Source organism: Leptonychotes weddellii, chromosome 10 (genome assembly GCF_054177405.1).
Source record: "Leptonychotes weddellii isolate Sample4059 chromosome 10, ASM5417740v2, whole genome shotgun sequence".
NCBI classification, from domain to species: Eukaryota; Metazoa; Chordata; class Mammalia; order Carnivora; family Phocidae; genus Leptonychotes; species Leptonychotes weddellii.
The window spans coordinates 120,523,713-120,545,945 of record NC_138378.1 but is presented as its reverse complement, the minus strand read 5'-3'; the positions used below and the strand labels follow the sequence as shown (position 1 = coordinate 120,545,945).

General features: G+C 39.2%; 1 pseudogene; it reads right to left on the bottom strand.

Moving 5' to 3' along the window:
* Window positions 1-8,809: 8,809 nt before the first annotated feature.
* LOC102728193 (G2/mitotic-specific cyclin-B2-like) lies at window positions 8,810-20,186 on the bottom strand (annotated as a pseudogene).
* Between the last annotated feature and the right edge of the window lie 2,047 nt (window positions 20,187-22,233).

The window sequence follows — 22,233 nt, the reverse complement described above, 5'->3', positions numbered from 1 at the left end:
ACTAAAAAATAATAATAATAGTTATGGATAAAAAAAATTTAAAAATATCTGAAACAGAGAAGTAAAAGAAAAAAAAGGAAATGGGAATGGAAATAAGAAAAAAATAGGAATATGGTATTACATCAATGTAATGGCACTAAACGCCTCAATTAAAAATCAGAGATGGTCAGTTTGGATGCTAAACAAGGCTCAACTGCGTGCTGCTTCAAAGAAATGTGCCACATTATAAATACAATACTGGGTTAAATGAAATTGGATAGAAAAGATGTCACACAGTAACAGCACTCAAAGAAACTAGAGGGACTATATAAATATTTGACAAATTCAATTTCAGAGCAAATCACTTTCAGAGGTATAGAAGGTCATTTTATAGTGATAAATGTGTCAATTCATCAAGAGAAAATAATGGCTAATGACTAATAATGACTAATCACTCATGAACCCAAATAAATTGAAAGATAGTTTATGGATTACAAGACCCAGTATTGTTGAAATGTCAATTCTTTCCAAATTGATCTATAGATTCTATGTAATCCCAATCAAAATCCCAGCATCTCTTTTGTAAACACTGACAAACTGATTTGAAAGTTTATATGGAAAGGCTAGAGACACAGAATAGCAGCCACAGTACTGAAAAAGAAAAAAAAATGGAGGATTGACACTACCAAACTTCAAGACTGTAAATCTACAGCGGTCAAGACAGCTTAGTGTCAGTGGAAGAAATAAAAAACAGAAGCAATGATCGACAGGACAGAATAGAGAGCTTTGACGTAGACCCACACAAAGGTATTCAAATGCTCTTTGACAGCGATGCTAAGGCAATTCAGTAGAGAAAGGATTGTCTTTTCAACAAATGGTGTTGGAACTAATAAATGCCCATAAGCCAAAAAACAACAACAAAAAATCAATCTGGACTTTATATCTTTCAGAAAATTTAATTCAGTGAGACATCTAAATGTAAAAATGCAAAACTATAAAATGTAAGAAATGATCTAGGGTTTGGTAGATTTAAAGACGGAACATCAAAAGCATGATCCTTGAAAGAAAAAAACTAATAATTGGACTCTATTAAAATTAAAAACTTTCGCTTTTCCAAAGTTAAGAGAATAAAAAGACAAACCACAGACTGTGAGAGAATACTTATAAAATGTATATTTGATTAAAAATTGTATCAAAATTATTCAAAGAACTAGCTATTTGGATCAAATAAGCTATCGAGCAAAAACAAACAAACAAATGGATACACGGAGAGATCTGAAATGCATGTTGCTGAGTGAAAGAAGCCAGTTGGAAAAGGCTGTATATTCTATGATGCCAATTATATGACACATTAGCAGGTGCCAGGTTTTAAGGGGGAGAAGATAGACACGAAGAGGGGAACCACTGGGGACTTTTAGGGTGGTGTAACTAATCCATATGACCGTCTAATGGTCGGTACATGACATTGTGCATTTGTCCAAAGGCACAGAATTTTACAGCACAAAGAATGAACCTTACTGTACGTAAGTTAAGATCTAAGTAGTTTGGGAAGCTGAGGGATTCTGGGAAGGAATGCAGACGGTGATAAGATTCCAAAGTCCTTGCAAATAATCGAACACAGGCTCAATGAAGAAGGCATAGAGGAAAGTGCTGGCCCACATAACTTTGGGAATGAGGGGCTCAGAGAGAGCAAAGACAAGAGCAACTGCCCATAAGCACTGTTTCCTGGCTGTTCGAGTGGTTTCCCACAGGCAACTGGATAACAACCCTCATGGTGCCGTATGTGTATGTAGGAAGCGAATGACGAAGGACATGTATGGCAGGTGGTCAGAGCCAGATCCCTCCCTGGGGGGGAGTTTGCAGATAAGCAAGGGGAGGGGGCTGAAATGTTCCATATGGTGATGGGCTGAAGTTGGAGACGTCATATTGGAACTCATATATAGCCAAATATAGTTCCAGGTGATTACATGTACAGCGATTTCTATCTACTCAGGTTAACATACACAGAAATAATTCCTTGCTCTGTCAGCTCTGACCGATTAAAGGAAAAAGTACTTCAGTCCCGTGAGCCCATCTAGTGCCCAGGTCTTGGCTTCCAACACTGTTCACCAATAAAGGGAACCAAAGCTTCTTGGAGAAATGACTGATTCTAGGACTGGGGCAGGAAGTATGCAGGATGAGCACACAGCAATGCCAGAAAGTGAGGAAAGCTCAGAGGGAACAATGCCAATCCCTAACGACAGGGGTAAGTCAGAGGAGCATGGGGGCCAGCTAAAGGAGCTCCAGTTGGACAATGCTGGAGTAATAAATAAGGTAGTGTTGGGTTCTGATGCAAAATATAAAATAAAGATCCATGAGTCCATACTGATATAAATAAATTATTTCTACCTAACAAATGAGGGAGATCAATTTCCCACACAGAATTCAAAATAATGTATTTATACATATATATTTGTTCTTCCCTGAAGGAGAAAGAACATAACCCTCCACTCCTGAAGTGTGAACTGCACATAGAGGACAGAGTGGAAGGTGGGGTGGGGGGTCAGCGGCTGCAAGACCTGACAAACACTACCATAGCCAAGTGTTCAAAATCAACGACAGTCATAAACTATGTTGATTACATGTCCTTGATATAATCTGATGAAAATGCACTTGCTTTCCGTGATCTCATTCCTTAAACCCCATAACCCCAATCCAACCATGAGTAAAACATCAGACCAGTTCTAATAGAGGAAAACCCTACCTGACCAATATTCCTCAAAACTGTCAAGTTCACAAAAAACAAGAGAAAGTATGAAAAACCATCTGAACCAGAAGGAGCTTAAAGAGACATGGCAACTGAATATAACACGTAATGCCAATGAGATTCTGAACAGAAAAAAGTCAATTAGGTAAAAACTAAGGAAATGTGAATAAACTGTGGACTTTGGTTGATAACAATGTATCAGTATCATTTCATTAATCGTAACAGACATACTGTATAAGATGTTAATAAAGCGGGAGCTCTGTGTGTCACCATATGGGAAGTCTCTGTACTATCTTCTCAAGTTTTCTATGTTGTTTTGTATTCACCTTTTCTATATTTTTAATCTAAAACTCCTCAAGAATACAAAGCATAGTAAAAAATAATAATCGCAAAGTAGCCATGCTGGGCTACTTTTTCTAGCAGCTTATTCCAGTTACATCTTAGTTTCCTTTTCTTTTAAATTTCAATAATTACTTGATAGTGCTGCTGGGGGGTTAAAATCTCATAGTACGGTCCCCGAGTGGATGGGCAATAATGATCTCTGCAGCTCCAAACTAGCACCATTTTAGGGTTGCTGGTTTTAGAATTCGCTGAGGAAAGAATATGTATTCATTTATTTTTATTATTTTCAAATATCAAAGTTGCCACAATTCAAAACTTCTTAAAAGAATACACACCAGTGTAGGGGCGTCTGGGTGGCTCAGTCAGTGAAGCGTCTGCCTTCGGCTCAGGTCATGATCTCAGGGTCCTGGGATTGAGTCCCGCATCGGGGTCCCTGCTCAGCACCGGGTCTGCTTCTCCCTCTCCCTCTGCACCTTCCCTTTTAAAAAAGAATACACGTCGGTGTATTGGAGAACAACTACCTCGGAGACATCCATAGGCTCCTGAACCACTTGGGGAGGTAGCTGAATGTGTGTTGGTGAAATCTACTTTGGATTCTGGTGGATTTGGATTCTAAACAAGCCGTGCCACCCAGTATATCCCATACTTTTGAATAAGCCACTTAATCTCTCCAGGCCTCTGTTTTCTCATCTTAAAACAAAGTTAAAGATATTTTGTAGTATTTGTGTGGAAAGTAAGTGGAGTGTTGCTTGTTAGGTATTTAGCACAGTTCTTGGCATGTGGCAAAGTGATATTATTATCATTATTCATATATAAGTTCACAGATCCTAAATTATTTTACTAGTATCTTAGAACTGCGAAAATCTAAAGTAATGCTTATATATTACAAATATGGGGAGTCAAGATAAGGAGCCAGGGAATGATTTTTCAAAATTTTTGCAACTAGGTAATAATTAGGGAGGTAGAATTGGAATATAGGTATTGCTTCTTGCAGATGAGTGACCTCTCTGCTATAAAAAAAGGGAAAAAAAGGGAGTATTAATATTTGCAAATAGTGGGCAGGATCAAGATAGACATTTCCTTTTCAATATCTTCATACGATTTTTGATAGGAAGACTCAGAAAACTTAATTTTGGCTCATTTATGGTTCAGAAGCCACACATATGGTTAGATATGTTAGATAAATTTTGAGATTAGTTTCCTCCAATTCTAACTTTGCTATATTTAGGAAAGGATGAGTAAAACAGAAAGTGATGTGGGACATCTTTCTCCTCCGAGCCTGCACTAACTTCCTTTCTAATAATTCCCCTGCCCCATGGAACAAGATTATTGCCAATCAAAGGGTATTTTTCTATATTTTTAACTTGTTAGCAATGAATGTGAGCTGGGAGCCTCTGCACTCGAGTACTGCGAGATCAGAGGGCATAATCCGCATGCCTCTAGTCACCTGACTTCACTTTTTAAAATCAAAATTCTTAAAATATTTTATGGGAAAACATTAGCAACTGTGAGGTTAAGCGATTTGATAGAGGCCTTTGTAATAAATAAATACTAGGTGGTTGCACAGCAGCCTTTTTAAAACAAGAGCTGTTTCATGCCCCCTCACATCAGATGTTACTGTGTATCCTTCTGTGTGGAGGAAACAGAGATGCACTCCTGTTAACATTAACGATTGGACCTCTTGTTTTAAAAGTATTTTCACTTGGGATTAGAGTTGTCACATTTCATAGACAAATCCAAGCAAAAAACTATATTACCATCCTGAAATCTTTCCCTTCCTCAGGGAAGGACCCCCACCACTGACTCAGCTCTGTAATTTACTAAACATTCATTGCCCAAGAACTAAGCACTGCTGGTTAAAAATTATTTTTACATTGTCCATAAACTTGAAAATTCCAATCAAAACGACACACACACACACACACACACACACAGAAGAGAAAGAGAAAGAGAAAGAGAAAGAGAAAGAGAAGGAAGATAACGTCTTCCGGATGACAGCTTTCTGGATGGAATCTGACGCCTGAAGCAAGAGAAAATTTTCATTAACATTCAGATTCCATGTCACTTGGATCCACACTCCCGAAGCAAGCTGATTTGGTCGGCAGCCAGCCTTCTCTCAGGGTGAAGACCATGACAACACCATGAGCTTCGCTGCTAATGATTCCTTGAATGACAGCCGGTCTCAGGGCTCCGCATGGCGCCCCGGCCAGCCTCGCCTGCCCTGTGAGGCCAGAGAGGGGGCCATCCCGGCCCCTGGTGCACCATCCAGGCAAGGACAGACAGTGACTTGGGGAACACAGCCGCCCTCACTCCTGCACGCAGAAACCTGCGCACACAGGCGCCCCTGCCCCTCACCTTCCCGGCACTGCATGCTCTCAGAACGGCATCAAAAAGATAGATAAACTGCTGGTATTTGGAGCCTCTGAGGACCTCTGTCTTTCCACTCAGGGGGGAGGGACTGACCCCTTGCCTCCCTGCGCCTTCACCTAAGCCATGACTTCTTTGTTGTGCTATAGGCCATGATATTCCATGTTCAAATGTCAACAATGTTTTTAAAATCTCTTACACACACACACATACACACACACACATATTTTCCCCCACCATGGAATCAAAATGTTTTGTTTAACTGACTTATTTTCAGATTTCAGCTTAGCAGACCACAGCCCTCCCATCCCATCATCCCGCACCCTGACCGGTGTGTTTTGAGTCATGAGAGAAGCCTGACCTGCATTTCCTTTCTGGGAAGGATTCTATAGATGTCAATTTGGAACAGGAACATAAACACTGGGATGTGAGATCTACAATGGCAGATGTCTTGTTTTGATTCCCTATGGTATTCCCAAGCGGGGAAGATTGCCTGGCACATGGAAGGATTGAGAAGCTATTTGTGAATGAACAAACGAACAAGTGAACGACGAATGTGTACGTCTCATAACGAATTTAGTTTTGTCATTTCTGCTCGAGATTAGCAGGATAATTTTCAAGTTTAGAAAACATGCTTGCCTCTTGTATGTATCAATGACCTAGTATAAGAAATTGAATGGAATATTGAGAGAAAGCAAAATGTAGTAAGGGACCAATGTACATTCAGCTTTTAGGAATTTCAGTAAAGACCCATTTCATGTAAATATCCTCCTTTGCTCTGACTGTGGTGATATGGAATTCTTTCTTTTCTTCAGGTTTGGAATGCATATATGGGAGAGATTGAGAGTTTGGGAGGAAGGATAGCTTTCTTATCAGAAAAGTGCACCAAAAAAAAAAAAAAAAGGGAAAAAAAAAGGAAAAGAAAAGAAAGAAAGAGAAAAAGAAATGTTTACCTTACCTTGACTTATGTGAAAACGTGGAAAGATTAATCAGTTTGGAGGTAAAATAATTAAAATCAATACAGGTGCACATTTATTGGATTGCTTAAATTTTTTATCCTCTCTGACATTTTGTAGTCACATCTGTAAAATGATGTGCTAATAATAATTATGCCTATTTGCAGAAATATTTTAGGATTAAATGAGGTGATTTGAGGACTAAAGGTAAGTAACTAAACTCTGAACACAAGTCAGGTTTTGTCTTCAAATCACATAATATTCCTGTTACCATACAGTTAAAGGAAAGATGCATTGCAATTCAAATTAAGAACTTTCTCCCTCACTTTATGTTTTATTACAGCTTTCTCAAGGTGAAGCTATTTAAAAAATAATGTCTATAATGTTTTAAAATCAAAATTAAACATGCGGTGGAGTCAGTGAATGCAAATAAGACTGAACATTATTGATATTAGAATTTTTAATACGTTTTAGCTGAAAATAGCACACGACTACAAGGGATAGATCATACATCTCTGTGTCTTCCCAGTGCATCCAAGGTTTGCAAGAGTTTGTGAAGACAGGGATATTTAACTTGTAAGATAAACGAATTCTTTTCAGTTCAGGGCCAAAGCATTTTAAGTGGCCTCGCTCAGATATTATGAGAATTTCTTAGTTACAACAGCCTTGCACAGGAATACTTCTGTGGAAGTTAGACCTTACTGTTTGTGAGGGTTTTTCTAAGACTTTTCTCTTGTACGGACTACCTTTTGAAATACTGTTCTGAAATGTAACCAAGAATATTTTACCATCAAACCAAGGGAGTTGTTCTCACTTTATATGTTCATTTCAATTGGTGATGAAGAAGCATCCGTTTGTGTGGACACACAGCCTGAAACCACAAGGAGGACGTGGAGATATCTTTGAAAAGAAACATAATGGAGTCATAATAATGACAATTTTACCTTCAAATACAGAAAGGGGTAAAATATATTCTCTGTGGTTCCAAAAGGTGAAGGTAGCAAGGGGACATTTTTCTTTTTCCTAGAAGGAATTGCTTTAGAAAAATCAGAGTTTCTGAAATTGAAATAGGCCACCTTTTGCAGGAGGAAGTATCAGGTAATGTAATTTTTACAGAGTAGACAAGTTCTTGTAAAGGATGTTTAAGCCTGTCCACATATCTGGCAGAGATTGGAAGTAAAATGTTCACCCTCTGGATGAAACATTAGAGTTGCCTGGGATGCATTTTACGACAGGATGCCTGGGCCCCCACTGTAACCATGCAGATTCTGCCGGTCTGGGCAGGCCCTCATCACGATTTTCTCTAAGCCATGGATAGAATAACTCCCTAGGTGTTCTAAGGTGCACCCAGAAGTCAGAAAATGTATGCTAACTGATCTCTAGAGTTGTTTCTCATCGGATGGATCTTGTGCTTTTAGTAGGTACCCGTGCTGAGCAGGGTTAAAACAATTGAGGATAGTTGGGGATCAATCCAGATTGCCCTCGTGCCCGGCAAAGCAGTCCCCATGCAAAGCACCGGGAGCAGATTGATGGAGTTTAAATAGAGCGTTGATCTGTGCCTTGTTCATTACTGCTTTATTCAAGAGACAAGTATCAGCCAAGTCCTCTGGTCTTTGCCTCAAATAGAGACAGATGCTGACAGTTCTGGCCCGCCCATCTTCCCCAGGAAGACGATCTTCGTGGAACCAGGCCAGCAGCACCGTCCCCAACTCAGTGACAGAGAAAAGGTTATAAAATACATCCACCTAGCTCGTGCATTGAAAGATTGCAGAGCCCAGGGTGTATTTCATTAAAACCACCCCATTCCCAGAGCCTGTTAGCAGTGGCTGGAAAACATCATTCTCAATGCAGTGGGGAAAATCCTGTCATCGTGTGGTGGAAGCAAGATGGGAATTCTGACATCTCCGTGGTAATGTGTGTGTGTGTTTGTCACAACCTCTTTTCCTTGTCACCGTGCCTTCCAGACTTTATGACACCAAGTCTTGGCATAATCTCCGCCCTGCCGGCACATTTGCCTCTACTGAGAATTAGGTGTTTAATTTTCTGGGTCCTTATTGTGGCTTTTTGGATGTGAATTTGCATTAAGCTATTTCTGTGTAAATAGAATTTCGACATAATAGGAGCACCGATGTGGACTGGCTTGGCTGCCGGCACATCGTCTCAAATCCATCTATTCCATACTACGGCTTAATTTAAAGGCTGGATTACTTGAAAATGCATTTATTAAGTCTGACCTACTTTTTAAATATTTAATATTCCATTTTGGTTTCCTTGTAACAAAAGAAGCTTCAAGGTCTTCGTGTTCTTGCCAATTTTTAAAGCATAGATATTGATTCAGCTAATAAGACACTGTACAGACTCACCGTCCCTGGACCACTTTCAAGAGTGGTATTTAAAGCAATTAGCAGTTCACAAGATCCTACGGGTACTTGGACGTCCCAAAGGACTGATCTGCATTTGTTCTTTCTGAAAATTCACCTTTTTGCCTTTCTTCAGACATGTGACCATGCTGTTGGTAAGAAGACTCGAAATCCACAGTGAGAATACGATCACCACCTTCACAGAGCGGAGCCTTGTTTATGGCTTCACTGAGGCTATTCCTTTGATTAAGATATTCTGACAGGGGAAATGGTAGACACACAGGCAAAAGATAGATGGAAATGGTTGAGAATGAAGAGGGAAGAAAACGGAGACAAAAAATAGTATGTGATGCCAACTTGAGAGATTTAAGCAGAATTTATATATGCATATTGCTTAGTTCATTGATAAAATAAGGTAACATACACTAAGAAATCTCAATAAGAGACAATAAACAATAAAGTTGGAATAGTGTGAGGGAACAGGAGGGGGTAGAGTAACTTGCAGCCAGGGTAAACCCAGCACAGAGAAATGCTTAGCATACCATTTTGTGCTAGATGGAGTTCAATTCCCCTAGCAGCCAAGCCAAGATAAAATATGACAATTACATGAATTAACTCTCCGTAAGATTGGGGCAAACAAGTCAATCAATTTAGCTGTTTTTGATCCTGAGCTCATAGTGAGTTTGTTCAATAGAGCCACTTAACAGGAATTCTTGTGGTCTGGATGACAACACCCAACAACTTAGCAGTAATAAATGCAATAAAGGGTTTCAAGAGTTGAAAAATATTTATTTACATTAGAGTTCTCTAGCGAGGCAAAAAACTCATACTTAGCTTAGGGAATAGAAATAAAATCGGTAATAGTCAGTCATGCTATGCCATCTAAGCTTATTGTTCTATATTTAGCAAGAGCAACAGTTATCCAAACTGGGAGGAGGTGGTGGTCCTGGGGGGAGGGGTCATTGCTTAGTTACTGCTGAAGAAACAATGCTGAGTATCAGACAAGCTGCTGGGGCATCATGCTTCGAAATAGCAAAGGACTTGGCTTTTATTTCTTGTAAAAGTTTGCAGACAACTTCAGCCAGCATGCGTGGAGAGTAATGGTAACCCTTACAAAATACCTTAATCAAAGAGACAACAATTTTCTTTAAGTCTTGAACACAAGAAGATGTGTGGACATAAATTACCATGGGCACCATTTCAGAACTATGGCTGAGTCCTTATGAAGAGCTATTTATAATAGTATATATTGACAAAATCCTAATATTTTTATTAAATGATATATTTTTGTTAAATAATATTTTATTAAACAATATTTTATTTTTATGATAAAGTATAATTAATAAACATGTCTCTATGTTGTCTTTGTTAGCTTATTTTTAGTGGACTCTAACCCAGTGTAATTTCCTGGCCTGGAAGCAATTCATGTAACACATCTAATCGTAAACAGATGAAATTTGGATGTCATTATTTCAGCTTTATGAATTCTTAAAAATTTGAATAAGTCCTCATTTGAGACTACTAAACTTTCTATTTTGACTATCAGGCCTTTTGAGTGTAATGGTACTCTCTCCATTGTTTATACAAAGTATTTATATTTCTTGCCTGATGCATTGGCTGGAACTTCAAGAACAATGTTGAATTATAACAGTGATAATGGGGCTGATAGTTTTGTTCCTGATTTTAATAGGAATTCCACTGTGCTTTGAATTAATTAGGATACTTAAAACCAGTGTTAGATATACTCCATTTATCATATTAAGGCATTTCTCTTCCATAACAAATTTACTGACATCTCCTTTAATCAGGAAAGTATTTTACATTTTTTTTTTTTTTTAAGATTTTATTTATTTGATACAGAGAGTGAGAGAGCACAAGCAGGGGGAACAGTAGAGGGAGAGAGAGAAGCAGGCTCCCCGCCAAGCAGGTAGCTCGATGCGGGGCTCGATCCCAGGACCCTGGGATCATGACCTGAGCCGAAGGCAGACGCTTAACCATCTGAGCCACCCAGGCGCCCCAAAGTATTTTACATTTTAAAATTAGTTTTTTTGCCACTCAAAAAGAGTGGATGGATTTCCACTTCTAAACTATTACTTAGATGAATTATACACATTAATTAGGAAATATGCATTAAATTCTTGCAGTATTGGAACATCCTTGTAACCTTGAAATTGTGTGTGTATTTGCATTCATGCAGGCATAGATAGATATCTAGGTCATCAGTCTTTTAAACATATTGATCTTTTTTCTATGTTTTGAAACTTGAAATGCTTTAGAAAGTATGTATTCGTTGAAGAACATACAAAGCTCCTAAAACACGTGAACCAGGTACTTTTTTATAGAATTCTTTTCACTTACATTTCCCTAGAAAAAATATCTTTTAGTATATTTGCAAACTTATTAACATAGTACTTTATATAATGTATAACATTCATAAAAGTTAAACATTTTTCTCCTCTAGAATTGAGGTTATACCCCCTGATTTGTTGCTAAAATTTTTTTACGTGTGTATTCTTGCTCAATTTTTTAATTTAATCAATCAGAACTTTATCAGAGGTCTTAGATTTATTCCTCCTTTCCTGTGGCACGGGACATTCCCTTCTACTAATTCCTGCTGTTATCTTTTAGTGTTTTCCCTTATTTGAATACATTTGGCTGGCCTGTCCATCCGGATAAGGGGCCTGCGGTAACAAGCACCGCAAAATCTCAGTGGCCTAAAGCATCAAATCCCCGTCTATCTCCAGCCCCCCTCCCACTGCAGGGGGGCAAGAACACCTCTCCGGGTGACCCTGACTCCAGGATGTAGCCAGCACTGTGGTGTATGGCAAACAGGGACAAGACAGAGAAACTGATGAGACCTGGCCTTTAGAGCTCCCAGTGTGCAAATGAAACACATCCCTCGGCCAAAGAGTTAATGCCATGTCTGACTTCCGGTGGCTCCAAAGTTCATCAGCAGGTGCCTAGAGGGAAACCAGAGGGAAAACACAGGTCTTCTCCTTTCCTGTGGGGTTTTTGTTTGTTTTCCCTCCAGGTTGGCTGTTTAGTTCCATTTTTAGTACCCATTTGGTTAGATATGAAGTATTTTAAGACTTTTACTAGGTTCATTTTTTTTTTTTTTATTCAGGGTTTGTTACTTTCTAAATATTCTCCTCTTTTGATTTCCTCTTTGTCCTTAGTAATTAAAAATTTACAAATCCAGTGGCTATATTTTTTGTTTTGTTCATTCTTTGGCTTTTAGTTTAAAACTCCATAGCATTAGGCTACAAAGCACTTGCTCTCAGGTAGCTAAATTGTCTCCATTTTCCAATTTGAGGCTTTTGTAAGTTTGTATCTGGGTGTGTGTGCTTATGTGGGTGCACAGGAGAGAAAAGTTATTGTAATCAATATATTCTAAGATGTTTTGAACATTTTCTTGAGATGGAGAAAAGAGGAAATGAAAGCCCAAGTCTGTATTATTATTACTTTATTTTAATTTTAATTTAATTTAATTTAATTTAATTTAATTTAATTTAATTTTATTTTTTTTAAAGAGAGAGAGCACACATGTGCCACATGGGGTGGGGAAGGGGTAGAAGGAGGAGAGAGAAAATCTTACGCAGGCAACATACCCAGCACAGAGCCGGACACGGGGCTCAATCTCAGCACCCTGAGATCATGACCTGAGCCGAAATGAGGAGTGGGTTGCTTGACCGACTGAGCCAACTAGGTGGCCCCCATCCCCAAGTCTGTATGTTTTCGTTGGGAGAAAGAGTCGGGGGGAGAAAGGAGAGTTTTGAGTCAGGGAAAGTTAACTTCAATTTTGTCCTGAACTTTCCATATACCATCATACTTAGTAAACCAAATGTTCTGTGGAAATCCATGTGTGTCCTCATTCCACAGCAGTGGACCTGAGGTTCTAAGTGATCAGGGCATTTGACCAAAGCCATACATCTAGTCATCCAGAGCTCTGAGGTTTGCTCACCTCTTTTTGTGTGGTTGGGTGCTTCTTCTGCCTTTCTTTTGTTCCATTTGGGGCAGAAAATGGGGAAACTGAGCAGACTGAGTTAAGAGACCGCTTCTCTTGGTTCATTCCACTGTGGAGACCGATTATTACTGGTGTCTAAGACTATCACTTTTATATGCTATTTTTAGAACTTTGTTCCAAGTTCCAAACATATCTACCCGGTGATCCCTAATATCACCACTTGGATAAACCACAATTAATTTCAGCACAACGAAAAATATGTTCCTTCTCTAGTGGCACTCTTCTCTATGAAGAGCGTTCCTATTCCCCTGTGTGACTAAGTACCGGAAATGGTCCTTCAGCTTTTCCTGTCTGTTAACCCACTTGGACGACCCCTAAGGGCAGCCACTGCCCTTCCTTTTCCCTCATGTGTGTCCATGTATCTCAACCTCCAGTGCTGCTTTAGGCTGAACTGCTTTCCTTCTCTCTGGGCATATGGCCAAATGTCCCAAACTTTCTCTTAGCAGCACTCTCACCTCTTGCGAACACTTTCTTCTCACAGAAGCCAGAGCGATTCTAAAGAAAAAAGTAAAAGTGATCATACTATAGGCTTATACAAAACGCTTTAGAACAGGTGGTGCAGTCAGTTAAGTATCTGACTCTTGGTTTCAGCTCAGGCTGTGATCTTAGGGCCATGAGATTGATGCCCCACATTGGGCACCACACTCAGCCGGGAGCCTGCTCGAGATTCTCTCTCTCCCTCTGCCCTTCCCTCTCCCCCTGCTCTCTCTTCCTTTCTAAACAACAACAACAACAACAAACAAACAAAAAACCAAACAACTCTTTAAAACACTCCTAGTGTGAAAAGTCACCAGGTCTGCAAGACCATCACTGTGACCTGGCTTGTGTCAGCACCTCTGGACATCCTGTCCGTTGATTACTATTCTCTGCCCTCACTGTCCACGTTGCATCCCAGACCATCCTTCTTTCTGCTTTATTTGGTGTCCTCCTAACTAGTGTGTCAGTCATACAGTAAGCATTACCATGCAAGGCACACAACAGGATCTTCCACTTCTCCCACAGCACTCACAATCACTGTCATTATCTATTTGATTACTTAATATCTATCTCCCCGACTAATCTAAATGCTTCACGAAGGCCAGGAAGGACCCTACCTTGTTAACTTTATATTCCCAACACCTGGTACCTAGTGCCTGACACATAATAGGAATTAGAAATTATTTGTCTAATAAGAGGAACACTTAGAGACCACATAAAAACAACTAATGAAGCATATTGGATAATAAAACATCTTTTTAAAGAGAAAGCCAGGCTTATAGAAATTTCATGAAGGCCCCTTGATATCAAGTTAGTCTGAAAATTAATTCTTTCTGAACAGAGGTTCTGACAAAATCCTAAACATATATCAAGGTCATAAATTCTATTTCTCTTTCAATACCATGAGCCAACATATTGCCTCCCTAAAGGCTTCTTGAACCTCCCCTGGTCTTCTACCATGAATTCTAATGAATCTTGCTCTTGTCTTATCTCCTGAGTTATCCAAGAACTTCAGGAGAGCAAAGAACTTCCCTTTGTATTTAGCGTTCCATTTTGTGCATATTAAGTAACTATTAAACCTCTACTGAATAAATAAACACATCCAGGGTGATTTATTACAGAATACTAAATACCAGAAAGCACTAATGGAAGATGTATTATGATCCAGTCATCACATTACACCACAATTATGCAAAGTGTAAATAAATACAAATAAATCCAACTTGGAGACCTTACCTTGAAGACTATGATGTCCTTTTACTTGGGAACACTTTCAGTCTTTATTTCCGACACCCATTCTGCCCTGAATCATGTCTTCATTCTCATACCTCCTTAAAGGAAATGAGAATCATGCCTCACCCCTGGTAATTGCAAGAGTAATCGTGTGTATCACAAACCCTAGGACAGCTTCTCGAATTAAAAGTGTATGTGCCTCATAATTCATTTTTATTTACTGGAAATTTGGCTTACAACTCTTGTAATATTGCATATGATTAATTATGCCATAAAATGTGTATGTTCAAGCTTATGCTTACTCCTGTAAGAGGATCCATGACTGGTTTTCTGTATTTTATGGGGAGCTCAACATGATGCACTGAGGTTTCATTTGCATGATATTTGCATAAATTTGCATTTCCATACAATTATATTAATTTTACATAAGAAATACACCTGATTCTAATGATAATTAAATCTAATCTTATGGCCCATAAAAGAAGTGGTAGTACTGGAAGAAACTGGATAATATAGAAAGTTGGCAAAGAGTACAGAATGTATGTAAAATTACTGCAAATGATTACTCCCCATTGCATGAGGAGTTCTACCTTCAAAACATTCCTATATTTCTCTTCTCCTTTGAGTCCCATATGAAACTTTTCAGATAAGCAGGTCAGAGATGACACCAATCTTACCACAAGAGCCTAGATGTCCCAGCAATTAAGAGTTATATCCAAGGTCAAGGAATAGGTTTCTGCAAGTATCACATGAACTGTGGAGCCAAATCTCAAAGCTTATGCCTCTTCTACCTCTTCCTGAATCATGGGTCCACAGAGCCAAGAGAGATAGGAAGAAAGAGAACTCTACTAAGGACAAGAGAAGCTCTAGAAGCCCACCTTCCTTCCTGCTCCTTTCTCTGATGCCCTTACTCCTTCCTTTTCTCTGGACTTGCATTCTCTCTCCCCACATACCCAGCCTATTCTCATTAACTGGTTCTATTGAAAGCTGAACTAGAAATTCAAGGTGGCCACTCTCTGGGAACTTGCACTTTCAAAGGCGATTCTGTCAGTCAAGACAGCTTTTTGTCTTAGAGATAGAGCTAATTTTGTGGGATTATAAGCAGGTTGATTTTTGACAATACTAAAGGCTAGTCCTGCCTATGATTGTTAAATTGCTGCAGGGATAAATCAGAAAGACAGCTCTGTGTTATGAATTCTAAGTCCCTGCATAGATGAGAAAGAGTTAGAATGGGAGAATTGGGACCCCTCCAGGGGTAGCACTCAGCTTTTCAGATAAACAATTGAATCAAATAAGCAATTAACAACAACCACAATGATATCCATAGACACATTGCACAGTAGACTCTCTGTACTAACTCTAATGCTTTTTGTAAGTTCATAAAATAGTTATTACTAACTTCCTAGGTGAGCAGACAGATGTTTAAAAAGATTACATAACTTGTCCAAAGTCTCATAGCTAATTTGCAGCTGAGTCACGATGCAGACCGTGGCCTCTCAAATTCTAAAATCACCTTTTTAGATTTGATCCTTCAGATTGTCGACAAACACAAGCTCAAATAATTGGAAAGCTAGAAGTGGACATAAAAATCTTGCCCCATGTCTTGCATTTTGCTATGACAAGATTAAGGCTAAGTGACATCTCTCAGACTGGATAGCTGGTTGGCGGCCGTATCAGGAATAGAACAAAGTTTTCTAGGTATAGTGTGTTAGTTAGTTTCTTCCCGGCCCCAAAGTATCAGGCCTTCCCTCTCATTCCTCAAGCTGAGTCCATGCACATGCGCCCAGAGTCTCTGTGGTGATTCCTTCTGTTTGGATCCCAGGAGGTGATATTAATCAGCACAAAACGGTACAACCCCAGTGGTGACTGATGGCAGGAGAATATTGACCATGAACAAGAGGCACAACTCCACCCATGATGTATGACTTTATTCTGCATCTAGGATTATCCAGTTGCCTATATGCTTGCACCATTGGCATTTTGGGTCAGAAGAGTTTGCGTTCCAATACCAGCATGAGTGTGGACAGGCGGTAAGCCCTGGATCCTGCAGTATGCACCCTCTGAGACACGGCTCTCACACCCATACAGCTGATCCAGTAAAACCTACGTCTCAGAGCTGTTGTAAGTAATAACAATTACTAGTATAATAAATAATGATACGTATAAATCATATATTATATATAAAATAAATGAGGGGCACCTGAGTGGTGCAGTCAGTGAAGCATCTGACTCTTGGTTTTGGCTCAGGTTGTGACTCGGGGTCATGAGACCAAGCCTCGTGTGGGACTCTGTACTCAGTGCGGAGTCTGCTTGGGACTCTCTCTCCCTTTCCCACTGTCCCTCCCTACTGCTCTTTCTCTCTAAAATAAACAAATAAAATATTTAAAAAAATTTTAAAAATAAAATAAATGATATTACTGTTTTGTTTTTTTTTTAAATTCATGTGTTTTAATGCAAACACCTCTAAAGCCAGGATCGCCGGTTTATTGAGTACCTGGTGAAAAGAGAGAACAACTGTTGGATACTGTGGTTTAAGTCAGTGTTGGGTAGTTTTCCAAGAAAGCTCGGGAAATAGTTTTGCAGTAATGATATGAGGCTTGAATAATACCTGCTGCTTCCTGCAAACATTTCTAGCACTTACCATGAATACTCAGTATTTCAGTATTTATCCACCTAACTTTTCTTCCCCCTTTCTCCCTCTTGCTGTGCAGTGAATTTAACATTGTCAATTTTGGGGGCGCCTGGGTGGCTCAGTCGGTTAAGCGTCTGCCTTAGGCTCAGGTCATGATCCCAGGGTCCTGGGATCAAGCCCCGCGTCGGGCTCCCCGCTCAGTGGGAAGCCTGCTTCTCCCTCTCCCACTCCCCCTGCTTGTGTTCTCTCTGTCAAATAAATAAATAAAATCTTAAAAAAGACAAAAAACATTGTCAATTTTGAGAAGTAAGAATTGTTATACAATATTGGTATGAACATCAATGCAGTATTGTTTGTACCTTACACTTAATACATGATGTGGACAGTTTTATGCTGTGATATAAAATATATAGCTTTTCGTTTGCTTTATCAGGAAAATATAATAATGCCTCAGTACCTGACTATTGTTCATTTGCTCACTCCAGCATTGCTACCAGATAGTCATGATTTTAGCAAGCTATGGGGTGGGAGGGATGGAGAGTCACAGCATAGGAGATACAAATATAATTCAGACAATAAGCATGGACTAAAATAAACTTATTGATTCATTTCCTTTAGCTTTTGCCCTTTTCCAAGGATAGAAATATGCTGTTTTAACTCATTGTTGATTGTCAGCCCTGGATGTTCCTTATTGCCTTTTCATACAAATAATTATCTTCCACCAACTCAATTCTCTTTTGCCTAACTCAATATTTTCTCTTTCTTTCATTCTTACTAACTTCAGGATTCTTTGGAACCATGTCATCCCGTTTCCACAATCTGATTTTCCTCCCCAACATTAATTGAGTTCAATATAACAGAAGTTGTCACTGTAAACCAGAGCTTGGGGTCTGATTTGAGAAAGACTTATCTTTGTACTTATTTTGAAAGTGCTTATAGGTTTGTGGGGAAAGAGAAATAAACACACTTTGGGGTGCCTGGGAAGCTCAGTCAGTTAAGTGTCTGACTGTTGATTTTGTCTCAGGTCATGATTTCAGGGTCGTGAGATTGGGCCCTGAATTGGGCTCCCTGTTCAGTGTGGAGTTTGCTTGAGATTCTCTCTCTCCCCCACCCTCTGCCCTTACCCCACTCTCTCTCTCTCTCAAATAAATACATTTTTAAAAAAAGAAATAAACACAATTTGATTCTAGTATAATGTTGTCACCTTGAGAAAAGAGTCAACTGAATTTGGTCACGTGGATGAGTACACAGCCTTGATGAGAAGACGCTTCACTTGGGATTGAAAGACAAATAGGGGTGATTCAGGCAAAGAAAATATGGAAGGAGAGAGAAAAGAAGGAGGGATAGCATGAGGTGTGAGGAGCTACAAGACACCTGGTGTTTCTAGAATACAAAGAGTGGGGTGGGGAATGTCAAGAAAGGAAGCTCCAGGGAGATTAAAGGGCTGAACCCAAGTCCTGTTAGTTGGCCTGTGAGAATCAGGGGTTATGTTGATGAGTGTGGATCTCCTGGAGTCGCCAATGGTTAAATTAAAATGGAATCCATGAGTTAATGCTACAGTCTAATGTAACCAGGGGTGAATAACTAAATAAGACAGGTGAAGATTGCCATTTCTTGAATTAACAGGATAGAAGGGGTTAGAACAGGGAACATATAATTCCACAATTTAGAATTTTGCCAGAGTAGCTGAACTGAAAACTCCAAATTCCAGTAGACCTCGTTGTAAAATAGTGTGTGTAAAATAGTGTGTGTGATGTAATGACAACAAAAAGCCAGAAATCTAAATTGATTATACACACACACACACACACACACACACACACACACACTAAAATGTAGTGGCAAACGTTGACCCAACTCAAATTTCAGTTCTTTCAAAATCAGTGTTTCCACTTCTCAGATTTGGGAACTGGTATAACCATTGTCTGTGATGTAAATGAAGTCTTCAATATTTGGAGAAAACATCTCATACTTGGAAGCCAAGAGCAGAGCAATAATTCCAACCAGTTGAAGCTTCTTACAAGAAGCCAGCTCAACCTGTAAAAATGGGTCCATGATGGCAATGCCTATGAACAGAGTCTCCTGCAGCAGCCTAAACTTGGAGGGGCCTTCACCAGCCCATCCACCAGGATGGCCGCATGGGTCAGTGTATCTCTCTCTTCCATAAGAAGTGGGGACTTATGGATTGCCTTAGAGACCTTAGATCGACCTACCTGGTAGACAGCCTTAACCTGGTCACTGAGGACCTGAGGGTTCTCCCAGTCCTCATTATCACTGTCTTCAGTTTTGCAGAGCAAGGAATCATAGAAATCTTGGCTGAGGTTCTCTTCCTTCATGGAGATATCCTCTGGTTGGGGAGAAGACCCTCTGGAGCCAACACTTCCATCTATACTGATTTCGCAAGAAACAGTAGGTTTCTGCTGTTTGTTGCCATTTGTTTTGGTGGGTTGAACAGGTATCCTGGTGTTCTGAGCTATGTATACTATACGGTAGTGTGTGTGTGTGTGTTTAAAGCTCACTAAACCCAATCAGGTCGCCTGGTTTGGTGCCATGTTTCCCCTGCCCCTCATCCTTTAGCTTCAAGGGGAGAAGGGGTCTCGCTGACAAATGTATCTTCAGTGACTTCAAGCAACTCCTGAGGCATCCTTGACCTCTGGTGTAAACATTGACCAGGCTTATCTCTATTCAACTTGCAAAACAGAATGAGGGGAGGAGAAAAGATAAGAGAATAGTTTTATTGAGGGTATATTGCAGAGGCCACAATTAATTCTAAGCCTTGAGCCTCCCTGGGGTTACTTGGCAGGCAGTGCCCTGGGGGACGTCGCCCCCTAATGGCGTGGAAAAAAACAAATACTCTTGCTTTAGCTTAGTTATAAAATGCCAAATCTCCAGCTTATTTTAATTAAAACATGCATATTAACATAAAGAGATAAAACACAATGAAAGAGTATCTTAATGGCATATTTACAGTTATTAAAAATTCAGCTTTAAACATTGTACTATATAGATTAAGATAGCATTTTTATTCATGACTAGTTTTTGTAGCTTTCTAACCTTTACCTAAAACCATACTAGTTTTTAATTTTTTAAATTTAGTTCTTTAAAATTCCTATCTTCAGAAATGTTTCTGTTACTTCTGTGCTCTTGTTCTTAAATATGAGTTTATTTCTGAGACATTCACCACATATTCCTTCGAAAAGAATTGAAAAGATGGTCAACCGCTCTAAAAATAAGCTCAGTGATTAATCTCTAATATTTAAGTATAATGCAGAACAAGTTCATTGTTTGTTTATTACTATTTTAAATATGGACCTTTAGGTATAAAGTCTTAGAGTGCTGGACTACTCCAAAGACGATAATTGGGAAATTAGATTTAAAAAATTTGATCTGTAAGTGAAATACTAGTAGGAAAATAAAATGATGCTCTAGAGGAGGATTGCTGTATTTATATAAATATTTATTAACAAATAAAGGATAAATAGACACATAAAACTCTTAAGAAAAAGTAGTTTTGAGGGCACCTGGGTGGCTCAGTCGGTGAAGCGTCTGCCTTCGGCTCAGGTCATGATTCCAGGTTCCTGGGATCGAGTCCCTCCTCCGGAGCCTGCTTCTCCCTCTGCCCCTGCAGCCCCCCTACTTGTGCTCTCTCTCTCTCTCTCTCTGACAAATAAATACATAAAATCTTTTAAAAAAAGTGGTTTTGAAAAATCTCTGGCCCAGGAATTATTTTCATCTTCTGTGTAACTTTCTATGAACTTACTTTTAATTTGAATATGTTCTGACATGGAAGCCAGAACAGCTACTGAATTGGTTGACATCTGCAAGAGAATTATTCATAAGTTGACTTATTAATAAAAACATTTTTTGCATAAATATCAAATATTATTTTTGTGGATGCAATTTATTTTGGGTGATCAAGTTTTCAAGAGTGAGTTAAAATTAGCTCTGCTCCCCCAACCAGTAAAGTAGTACAAAACAACATTCTAGGAATCTTCTTGAAATATGGTTCACATGATTTGGGTGGCATAGAGGAGAGCACACAACTCAGGAGCGCTGGGTGCCTCTAGGGTAGACAGAGGAGGCATTTTTCTGAGGAAATCTCAACTTCTTCAAGTTGATGGATTCCACAATTTCTTCTGACCTAAATGAAACTTGAAAATTGAAATTAGAAAGAGATTTATAAAATTTGGTGTATAGAATCTGTAAAATAAAGCATTCTTATAATGTCAATGAAAAGCATGCTTAGTACAGTAAGAATTCAAGTCCCAAATTCACATTTGGAATTCTAGGTCTTCCAAATGGGGACTCATGATATGTCTGCATCCTTAGAGAGGCAGTGTGAATTGGTTGGTGCTTATACTAGAGGTTGAGAGGTTGGAAGATTTTGCAAAAATTGTTTTGTCTCTTTACAGAGATGCTCCAGTAATATTTATTTTAAGTTTCTTTTTTGAATGCTATTTCAGTTATTTTGTAAAATAAAACAAGACCATCAGTATCTATATCACATCATTGAGAAGGCAATACTATATGTTAAAAAGATTTTTAGAAAGAAAACTTAATCCCTGATCAATCACAAGAATAAATGCCCTCCACTCTTTGAGCTGCATCTAAATGACTATACTTGATTCTTTATCTTTGATGTGGCTCTTGAATCTCTGCAAGTTTTTTATTCAATGCTAAATGGAGCCTAACTCCCAAAGCACTGCCCACTGAAAAAGCTATTTTAATATAAGATCAGATTAAAATAAGGTTGTTTTATTTGGTGCTTCAAAATATTTCTGAAAGAGGATTGCTGCATCACTGTATTTTGACACTCTACATTCTGTAATCACACCCATTAGAACAGAAGACTTTCTTAATACTGTCTTTTGCATTTGAGTTAACTCTACCCACAGGCAGCTCCCCACTAACCCTCTTCCATGGCTAACAATTAGCAACTTGAAAGCATCCTTCCCCCTCTCTTACTGGAGTGGCAACAGGACCCTTGTCTGCCTGTTGCTGGCCATGTGCCAGAGTCAGGTATTCTCAGTGAGTGGAGGACAGTCCTAATTAGCGTGGTGTTCGTGGGATGCTGGAACTGTAACTGTCACAAGCAGGAAGTGCCCTGGACAGGTGGT